The sequence below is a fragment of the Delphinus delphis genome, unplaced genomic scaffold (assembly GCF_949987515.2).
Source record: "Delphinus delphis unplaced genomic scaffold, mDelDel1.2 scaffold_572, whole genome shotgun sequence".
NCBI classification, from domain to species: domain Eukaryota; kingdom Metazoa; phylum Chordata; class Mammalia; order Artiodactyla; family Delphinidae; genus Delphinus; species Delphinus delphis.
Genome location: NW_027193193.1, coordinates 9,759 through 18,897, shown reverse-complemented (window position 1 = coordinate 18,897; position 9,139 = coordinate 9,759).

The window sequence follows — 9,139 nt, the reverse complement described above, 5'->3', positions numbered from 1 at the left end:
ATAGGCCCTGCAGCTATCTCCATTTCACAGATGGGGAGACTGAGGCACAGAGAAGCCAGGAAGTGTCTCCTTGCTACCCTAGTCCGTGCTCCCACCAAGGCCCCACAAGTCCTCCTTGCAGGATGTGTTGGGCGCTCACCTCAGCACTCTGGCTCCTGGCCTCCATGGTGCTGCTGGGAGTCACCTGGGCCCCAGGCTCCTGCTTCCTCTCTCCCTTCTGCTGCAGGACCAGTTTCAGTTCTGCATGGAGCAGCTGCCTCTGAGCCTGCAGGGGCAGGGATGGAGGCTTGAGGCCAGGAGAGGATAAGAGGAGAAGGCTGGGCTTAAAGGGAGAGGTCAAGGTGGGTATGAGAAGGGGAGAAGCCCCCCCCCATCCCAGCTGTCCTCTTACCGCTGCCTGGGAACAAGCACCCCCTCCTAACAGGAGCCCAGCCTGGGGTGGTGCACAGTCGTCTGCGGGGCTCGCGCCCTTCCTCTGGGGTCTCGCGCCCTTCCTCTGGGGTCTCGCTGCCTGCCAGGGAGAAACCAGGTCATGAGGCTCCAGACAGGCGAGGGAGGGGCAGGGAGGGGCATGTGGCACCAGCCAGTGCTCACCTCAGGGTCACCTCCAGCTCCTTGGGCCTCCTGGGTCCGGGGCTCTAAGAAGAATAACGTGAGCATTACTATCAGCTAACCCCACTGATTGCTTCCTGAGTGTCTGAGCCTTCCCACACTCTGTCAATACTCTATCCCCAGGAATTCCCTGGCAGTCTAGTGGTTAGGACTCCGCGCTTCCACTGCAGGGGTCACAGGTTTGATCACTGGTCAGGGAACTAAGATCCTGCATCCTGCATGGTGTGGCCAAAAAAAAAGGGTACTCTATCCCTATAGTGCAGGTGGGGGCACTAAGGCTCAGAAGACCTTTATCCAAGGTGACACAGCAGTATAGCCAGAACTGACTCCTAGGCCTTTCTGACAGCAGGGCCCCTACGCCAACCACCTCAGCTCACTGAGGGGGCCAAATTCACTGTAAAATCATTATATCCACTGCCATGTACTCCCTGTAGGCAAATCACCTCACCTCTCTGTGCCTCAGTCTCCTCATCTATAAAATGGGAAGAATGAAGGCACCTACCTCTCAGGGCTGTTAGGAGGGTCAAATGTGTTTGTAAATATACAGTGCCAGGCACACGGTGGGCACTTCATAAGCACTTGCTATGATTATCACTAAGAACTTCCTGTGGTCTTGATCTTGTGTCGAATATCCCACGGGGGTCATTGCATGTGGATTTCAGAACACCCCTGTGAGGTCAATACCATTGCTGAGCTTGTTACAAAGAAGGCACCTGAGGCTGGGAGAAGGAAAGTCACTTTCCTGGGTCACAAATGACCCAGCCAGGACTTGAACTTGTCGGAAAGCTCCAGCTGCTCCTACAGATAATAACTAATGGGCATTGCGTGGTTACTCTTTGCCAGTCCTGTGCTAAGACCGTCACTTTCCACCTCACCGCAGAAAACCCTAACCCCACAACATTGTAAATCAACTATACTCCAATAAAAAATAATTTAAAAAAAGAAAAAAGAGAAAACCCTAAGCCCTGAGAGAGGCCAGGGACCTCGTTCAGGGTCACACAGCACAGCGAGAAGGAGGTAGAGCCGGGAAACCTCCCCGACAGGCCCTTCTGGGGAAAAGGGGGTGGATCCTATCTCCCTCCTCCGAGCCCCCGACTCTGGCCTTGTCCTCCCAGCCCCCAGCTGGCATGCCAACCCGCCAACCCCCACTCCACAGGGAAAGGTCAGGCCTCACGCGGCGCATTCCCTCAAACAATAGCCCATCTGCTGTGCCCAGTCACATTCCGCCCCTGCCCACCCACCCCCAGCTGCACAATGGCCCTTCATAGCCCACCACTGGCCAGGATAGAGGACACAGGGACCCCCTCAATGCTCCAGCTGTACCCACTTCACTGGTTTCCCCCCCACGGTGTCAGAAGGCTCCTCTCTGGCTCTCCTAGGGGTCCTGGTCTCCCCTGTGAGCCCCCAGCCCCTCCCACATCTGGATTATTTCCTCTGAACTGGGCCTTATGCTGGCACCCTTAGGCCTCGAAATCACTCTGGATGTGATGGCTATTTTAGGATTGAAAACTGAGGCTCAGAGAGGGCAAGTGACCTGTCCGGGGTCACACAGCTAGGACCTGTGCCCTTGACCCCAACTCTGTACCTTCACTTGTGTTGGTGGCTCTGAGCACTGGAGGAGGCCCAAGCAGCAAAACAGCTGAGGCAGGAGTTGGGCTGGGCAGAGGGGATCAAGGGTGCCAGGAACAGGCATTCTTAGAGGGACCTCGGTGCCAACCCCGAGCCAGGCAGACACTTTATAGACATGGCCTCATGGTACCCCATTTTACTGATGAGTAAATGAGGGTTAAGAAACGGGATATCACAGGGAATTCCCTGGCGGTCCAGTGGTTAGGACTCCGTGCTTCCACTGCAGGAGGCCCGGGTTCGATCCCTCGTCAGGGAACTAAGATCCCACGTGCCACATGGCCTGGCCAAAAAAAAAAAAAAAAATAGAGAGAGCCAGGATATCACTGTGAGGGAGTTGGGACTTGAACCCAGGTCTGAAATGCTAACTCTGACTCCCGGATATAATATAATATCCTGAGCTGGGGGTGAGAGAAGCCTGCTACTTGTAGGAGGTGGTGGAGATGGAGGGGAGGATCCCCTAGGCCGCAAGCTCCCTGCTCCAGGACAGGCCAGAGAAGTTCACACCCAGAGGCTAGCACAGGAAGCTCAGCCAGGGTGAGGGCAAGAGAGAGTGCCCTGCTTCTTCATCCCTGCCCGGGACAGCTGCCCAGCCCAGGTTATATTTAGCCCAGCTGTGCCCTTCCTGAGCCACGTACCCAGCTCCTGGGGTGGGATGGGGTGGGAGCAGCTTCGGAAGGAAGCAGCTTTGGAAGGGCCCAACCCCGGGCACTCTCTGTTCCCAGATCTGCCTGTCCCACTAGGCAGGGGAAGGAGGGGTAGGGAGGTGGGGTTGGGGGGGCTGACTCGTGTTAGGGGAAGATCTAATGGAGATTCCCTGGAGAATCAAGGCCAGGCAAGACCCTCCACAGGCCAACAGCCCACTTCTTGAGCAATTCCTGTGACGCTGCCCTAGTACATTCCTGAGCTTCCAGAATTCTGAGAGTCTCCATTTCTTGAGCACTTACTATGTGCAAAGATCCTTCCCTGCCTGGGCTCATTAACTCCTGACAACACCTCCCTGGGGAAATCACAACTTAGATGCCCGTTTAAGATGTCACTCATGCCCTTCAGGGTGGCTGGGGTGAGGGGTTGTCATTTGTACCCTGGGCCCCTCAGCCGAGCTGGGCCTGCTGAGGAATCCCCCAGATCTGCCTCACTGTACACTCCTCCCCCCACCATGGCTGGCGCCAACCTCGTTTAGGAATTCTCCCCTCTCAGAGCCTCAGCCACCCCAACCACCAGAGGGATCTGGTGCCCTTGCAATGGGAGTGGGGGGTAGACCTGACTCATCTGGGCCCCTAGGCGTTGTCTGAGGCCATCCAGTGATGTGGCGGGGAGAGGCATTCTGGCAGTGGCTTCCAGCTGCCTCCATTAGGGCCTGCTCCAGCACTCCTCAGGTTTGAATACTTGGGCAAGGTATTTCACCTCTCAGGGCCTCAGTTTCTTCATCTATAAAATGGAGCCGATAAGACTGGCTTTGAGGAATTGTGAGACAAGAGCAGGTGCTTAGAATATTCAGAGAATACAGTAAGTGCTCAAGGAAGATAAACTAGTCTCTGACCGCAAGTGTGTCTGTGCATCTCAAAGTGTCTCATATCCAGCCTTTGCTCACAGTGGCCCCACTTTCTCCCCTACCAAAGAGGAGCTTTGGGTGAGGGACAAAATGCAGCTCGGGCACCAGCCTCCAACCAACAAGATCAGCCTTGCCTCCCCAGCTCTCTATTACAGGGACAAAAAGGTCTGTCCCACCCTCAGCATCCTGCCCGGGCCCTTTATAAGCAGCAACGCATTTACTCTCATGTCAGCCCTGGGAGGTAGCCTCCCTCAGCCCATTTTAGAGATGGGAAAGCAGAGGCACAAAGAACGAAATATCTTGCCCAAGACGACACAGCTAGAAAGAAGAGAACATTGGGATTTGAACCCAGGGTCTGGTTCCAAGGTCTGTACCTTTAACTCCTATACCACACAGCCTCCTGGGCCCTAGACACCCTCCCAGCACCTCCCAAGATCCTGGGTCTCATTCCCAGGGCTTCTCAGCCTGGCCAGGAAGGGAACTGGCGGGCCGGTCTCTTACCACTGGGCCTCCAGACACCTCGAGAGCTCCTGGTCCGTCTGCTCAGCCCCAGCCCCAAGCTGGGGGGGAAAAGGAATGGGGAGGGGGAGGAGGGGGAGGAGGGGGAGACCCCAGCCATTGGCTGCCGAGGTATGACATCACCAGAGGGTGGGTGGTAGGGAAACAAACATCCCCATCTCCCAGCTATGTCCACCCGCAAGGGGGTGGGAACCACAGAAGAGAAGCCAAGACAGCCCGGTGCTGTTCCCTTGCCTGGGCTGAGACCTCCACCCTGAGCCCCGCTCCTGGGATTTGCACGTTGCTGGTGCCACTTGGAGACTCAGCCCCTCACCAGCACTATTCCCTGGCTTCCACACCCAGGCATGGCCCCGCTGGTTCCTGGGGCCCCTAGATTAAACTTCTACTCCCTCTCCTGGTCAATATGGGTTCAAATCCCAGCTCAGCCATGTCCCGGCTGTGTGAACTTCGGCAAGTCGCAGCATCTTTCTCGACCTGTTTCTTCATCTCTAAAACAGGGATAGTAAAAGTGCCCACCTTATGGGTTTCTTGTGAAGATAAAATGAGTTAAGAGAGACTAAAAACTTTAATAAATGCCTGGCCCGGAGTGAATGCTACTTATACGTATTTTGTATTCTTCACACAAATTAGGGGACCAGCTAGACTTGTCAGGGGACTTTTGGTCTGAGTGAGACTGGGGCCAGGGGAGCCCCACTTCTCTGTTTAATGGAGTTGCCATTTCAGGGGGCACCTATCATGTACTAAATACTGTGCTGGGCACCCAAAGCTCGGCTCCTGGAATCAAGGACGCGAGATAGATTATGCCCAATTTTTAGCTACACAGCAGGGGGGCGTGGAGCTGGGGTCCAACCTCAGTTCTGCTGGACCCCAAAGACCCTGCAACACACGTCTGTCCCCTGCATAAAACAGACAAGGAGGCTCAGAGAGGGGAATGACACCAAGGTCACCCACAGCAGGTAATAGGTAGCATCAGAATTTGAACCCAGACCTGCCCAAGTCCCAAACCAAGGCCACTAGGCCTCACCCTGATCCCCTGACCCCCGGCCCCCAGCCTGCCCTGACTCACCAGACCCCGGGGGGCGGCACAGGGAGCACAAGTACCCCCACATGCCCCTCACACCCACCCGGCCGCTGCCTCGGATGCTCCTGGCTCTCTGAGCCCGGGCCTGGGGCTGGGGCTGGGAAGAGGCTGGGGATTACCCCCAAAATGCATGTCAGCAGCTTCGGCCCCATTGTCCGGCCAGGCAGGGCCACCAGGCCCTCAGCTCCGTCGGCACCCTCACCCTTCACATCAGCTCTCTGGCCCCTCTGCGAATTCATCCCCCACCCTACACTGAGCAGTTGGGGCCTACTCCCGAGGGCACGAGGGCATGGGGGACTAGGAACTGGTTGGCAGGAACCCAGAATGCTAGGGCCCTCCTCCCCTCTCTCCGAAATGCCCCCTGCCCACTCTCAGCCACCGGGGAAGGCAGGAATGTGCTGACCTCTGGGAAATGCCTTCCAGGCCTGGCAGCCACCAAGGGTTGGGGTGTGGCGGAACCCAGCCAGAACCCTCCTCCCAGGAAGGGTGGAAGGAACAGTGTGGTCAGGGCTGCTGATGGGCCTGAGGAGACCCTTCCTCCATTGCAGGTGCGCTGTCTCTCTCTCTCTCTCTCATTCATTGATTCATTCAAATATTCATCTGTTCATTTATTCATTCAACAAACATTCACAAGCCCTTGGTGACAGGCCCTTTGCTGAGCACTGGGGACACTGACGGACCTAAATTCACCACGGGGGGCAGGCTCAGGACAGGATTCCTGGAGTCAAACTGGAGGGTTGAGGAGGGAGCCAGGTAAAAAGCTAGGGAAGAGTTTTCCGGAAGAAGGGAGGAGGAACACGGGCAAAGCACCAGGGGGTAGAGAGGGAGCAGTCCTTTATTCAATGTCAGCAAACAGTCAATAAGCACCTGGTCTTGTGCCCAGCCCCATGCTGGATGGTGCTGGGGACACAGTGTGACCAAGATAGCCTGGGCCTGCTTTCACAGAGTTCACAGTCCAACAGGGAGACAGACCCAGAGTGGCCAGGGTTGGGATGGGGGAATTGCAGGCAGAGAGGTCAGAGCCCTGCTGGGGTAGCCCAGGAAAGGTACCTGCTTCACCCTAGGAAGGGAGATCAGGGAAGGCTTCCTGTAGGAGGGGACATGTGAGCTGAGACTTGAATGACCCATAGGATCTAGGCAAGAGAAGAGAGTGTGGAAATTCCCTGGCAGTCCAGTGGTTAGGACTCTCTGCTTTCACTGCAGGAGGCATGGGTTTGATCCTTGGTCAGGGAACTAGGATCCTGCAAGCCACACAGCTTGGCCAAAAAAACAGAACAAAACAAAACAAAACAAACAAAAAAGAGGGAGAGAGAGAAGAGGGAGTGGAACAGTTTCATGGGCAGACGGAACAGCCTGTGCAAAGGATCTGAATCCAGACGGAGCTCAGCGCATAGGAAATTTCCAGGAGCTGAGAACTGTGTCCTTGTTCATGGCTGTGTCTCTAGAGCCACACATGCCCCTTCCTTTGCATGTCCTTCTCATTTATACACTTATTCACCAGCTATTTGCAGACACCTCCTCTGTATCCATCCATCCCTGGGCTGGGTGGTGCTGGGGACACAGCAGTGACTGTGTGCCCTCACAGGACTCACAGTCCATGGGGGGCAGACACTAAAGAAGTGACTAACGAAATGAGTGTATAATTACACACTCTGTGCTAAGTGCTCTGAGAAAAGGATCCAGGTCTGTAAGAGGGGTCTGGCACTCTGATACTATCAGAAATGGCATGGAGGGCTTCTTGGAGGAGGTAACATTTGAGCTGGCACCTGAAGGATACACAGGAGTTCGTGCCAAGCTGTGGGTGGTGGATAAACGAGAGTGGGTTTCAGGTAGAGGAAACAGCCCGTGCAAAGGGCCCCTTTGAGAAACTGGTGAATGTGAGAGTGAGGGGAAGATGAGGGGAGGGCCAGCAGGGCCACGAGGAGGGGCTGTGACTTTGTTCTGAGGGCCCTGGGTACCTACAGGAGGGACAAAGGGTGGAGGGTGGAAGGAATCTGATGACAGACCAGGCTAGAGCTGGGAAGAAAATTCACCCCTTGCTGCTCAGGGTCAGACAGACAAGGAGGCTGGTACAGGCTATCCTGTCCCTCTCTGGGTCTCAGAGGGCAGATATCCTCGTTTGTTCCCAATCTTAGGGGACAAGCACAGTCTTTTGCCATGAAGTATGATGTTAGCTGTCTGTTTTTTGTAGCTGCCCTTTAGCAGGTGAAGGGAGCCTCCTTTCCCAGTTTTCTCTAAGTTTTTTGTGGTGAAAGATATGTCTCTGTCTGTGTCTCTGTCTCTCTATGTGCCCCTCTATGTCTCTGTCCTCATTCCTTATCTCTCTCCGTGTCTCTCTGTGTCTCTCTCTCTGTGTCTCTTGCTTTTCCTCACCCAAGGGGGTGTGGCCATGGGAAGTTGAATTTAAGGGGTGGCACCAGTGTCCCAGTTCCGGGCAAGGCCACCTCCATAAACACAGGACATCCTGTAGAGCTGGGGAAGGAGGTGGAAGGCTCTCCTCAGGGACCACCCTCTCCCCACCCAGTCTGAGCCAAGCAGGAGCCAGGTCCTACCCAGTGCAGCCCAGGGAAACTGCTGTCTTCCTCACCCCCGTCCTTTAGGCCTGCTCCCGCCCCCTGCCCTCTCTACGGAGCTCCAGTTCCAGGGGCCTAGCCACCTGGATGCCTGCCCCCGGGTGTCCTCACAGACCCCTGCACCCACTGTGTCCCTCTCTGGCCTCAGTGTCAACCCCAGACCTGCTCCCCCTCCGGGTCACCATCCCAGGGTGGCCCCACCATCCCCAAGTCCCTTGGCTAGAGCCCTGGGTCTCATCCTAGGCCCCTCCTCTATTGCAGCTCATCACCCACACAGCCTGTCCTCTCTAGCATCTCTCCCCTCCCCTCCCCTCCCGTCTCCTCTCCAAGGCTTCTCTGTCCCTCCGCGGCCTCCCTCCCCTCTGGACTCCTGGCCCCCAGTCTCACCTCCCACCAATGGCAGCCAGAGAGATCCATTTGCTTCCAGATTCCTTTACCCTAGTACCTTCAGAGTAAAGTTTCCCCATCCAGGGCTTTGTGTGCCCTGGTCCCTGCCAACCCCTCCAGCTCCATCACTTACCTTACCACTTTTCCCCTGTTTCCAATCAAACCCAGCAGCTTACAGATTCCTGAAAAGATTGTAGGGTCCCTCACTCCCTAACCCTTGCACATCCCTCTGCCTAGAACACTCTCCCCTCAGAACAACAGCCCTTTGAGGTAGGTACTCTTACTGTCCCAGCTTACAGATGAGGACCCTGAGGCCCAGAGAAGTCGAGAACCTTGCCTAGGGTCACACAGCCACAGAACGGCAAAGCAGAAGTTCAAACACAGGTGGCCTGGCTTTCAACACAGTATGGCTTATTGAGTCAATAATCATTGACTGGACTTCCCTGGTGGCACAGAGGTTAAGAGTCTGCCTGCCAAGGCAGGGGACACGGGTTTGATCCCTGGTTCGGGAAGATCCCACATGCCACGGGGTAACTGAGCCCATGCGCCACAACTACTGAGCCTACGCGCCACAAATACTGAAGCCCACGTGCTCTAGGGCCCACGTGCCACAACTACTGAGACCATGTGCTGCAACTACCGAAGGCTGTGTGCCTAGAGCCTGTGCTCCGCAACAAGAGAAGCCACCGCAATGAGGAGCCCGTGCACCTCAACGAAGAGTAGCTCCCGCTCACCACAACTAGAGAAAGCCCACGCGCAGCAACGAAGACCCAGTGCAGCCAAAAT